We start from the raw sequence: 2,124 nt of genomic DNA on the forward strand, positions 1-2,124 counted from the left end.
ACTTACGTGAGCAGTATGGCTGCTCTTTCTGGACACGGGTCGCACATCCCCTTATTTGCGTTCACTTGGTGTCCATATCACTCGGTTAATTTCCTTCCCAAGGATCTTCTGGTCTCCTGCCTTCACCTACGACTGCAGCAGATTTCCATGCCTGTCACTTTGACCAGGCCACTCCAATGGTCGCTGATGTCCTTGGAATGCAGCACACATATCTAACCAGAGCTATCACAGCACTCAGACTTCTCATACATCCCTTTCTACATTCTAATCCAGCTTGCTGAATGCTTCCCTCTTCTGCCTGTGATTGGCTGTCTACTCAGCCCACATTTATTGAGTGCTGACTCCATTCCAGGTACTGTTGTAGGCTCTGGGCATCGGAGATGACCAGGATGCAGCCTAGTTCAGTATTTTTTTGAGAGGGGAAAGGTGACAGCACAAACATGAATATAGAGCAAAGCACCAGGTGGTGATTAACGAAGTATGAAATATCACGAGAGCACAGATAATATTTGGAACTAAACTGCATGACCATAAATATTCTAAACTATCTGATAAGAATATTTCCAAACTAACAAATTATCCACTTAAAGAATATTTAATTCTGGGTGGGGAGGGTACCTGGGTGGCTCAGTTGCTTAGGCGTCCAACTCTTGATTTCAGCTCAGGTCATGATCTCACAGTTGTGAGATCCAGCCCTGCACTGGGCTCTGTGCTGGGTACAGAGCCTGCTTAAGATTCTTTCTACCTCTCCCTTTGCCCCTCCCCCAACTTATACGCATGTGCGCGCACACGGGCTCTCTCTCCCCCCTCCCCTCAAAAAAAATTTTTTTTGGATTCAGTTTTTAAACTTCACTAAAATATATGGTTTAAGGAACAAACTTCTGGTAAGTTTTTCTGAGTGATTTACTCCTTCTGTAACTCACTATCTCATTTGCCTCCAGCCATGCCTGTAAACATTAAAGTTCTGCAAATAAATGCAGTCTTTTGATTATAGTGTAAAAGACAACTTCCTGTAAACACTCCTGCTCCTTATTAGAAACTAAATGAGTCCTCATTCTGTTCCTTGAGTGCATGGAATGGTGGCTTAAACTGGGGGATGTTCACTTGGTCCAGGTTGACAGATAGCTTTATTTACTGGAATAGACTTTTTTTTTTTGCACTTTATTATTATTTTTTAATATGAAATTTAATGTCAAATTGGTTTCCATACAACACCCAGTGCTCACACCAACAGGTGCCCTCCTCAATTCCCATCACCCACCTTCCCCACCCTCCCACCCTCCATCGACCCTCAGTTTATTCTCAGTTTTTAAGCGTCTCTTATGGTTGGGCTCCCTCCCTCTCTAACTTTTTTTTTTCTTCCCCTCCCCCATGGTCTTCTGTCAAGTTTCTCAGGATCCACATAGGAGTGAAAACATATGGTATCTGTCTTTCTCTGTATGACTTATTTCACTTAGCATAACACTCTCCAGTTCCATCCATGTCGCTACAAAAGGCCGTATTTCATTCTTTCTCATTGCCACATAGTATTCCATTGTGTATATAAACCATAATTTCTTTGTCCATTCATCAGTTGATGGACATTTAGGCTCTTTCCATAATTTGGCTATTGTGGAGAGTGCTGCTATAAACATTGGGGTACAAGTGCCCCTATGCATCAGCACTCCTGTATCCCTTGGGTCAATTCCTAGCAGTGCCATTGCTGGGTCATAGGGTAGATCTATTTTTAATTTTTTGAGGAAACTCCACACTGTTTTCCAGAGTGGCTGCACGGGTTTGCATTCCCACCAGCAGTGCAAGAGGGTGGAACAGGCTTTGAGACATTGTCACTAATTGCAGGAGAGTCCTTTCAAATAACTGCATCTTTGCGTCTTTCATTTCCTTCCTTTTTCTCATTCCTTGTACACCTCCTTCCTCCCAAGCCCTTTTTCAAGATAATAGCATTATATCAAATATAAGTTGGGAAAACTTAGCCAGGACATGCCTGTCTTGAGACACCCTCAAGAACACTGACCTACAAGTAGGAACTACGGGGAGGAAGAAGTGTTCATCAGCTTGCCCCAGTGTGACTCCTGCTATAGTGCACCACACATTTTTGTTTATTCATTGATGACATATTTTCCG

Source organism: Felis catus, chromosome C1, assembly GCF_018350175.1.
Source record: "Felis catus isolate Fca126 chromosome C1, F.catus_Fca126_mat1.0, whole genome shotgun sequence".
Classification (NCBI taxonomy): Eukaryota; Metazoa; Chordata; class Mammalia; order Carnivora; family Felidae; genus Felis; species Felis catus.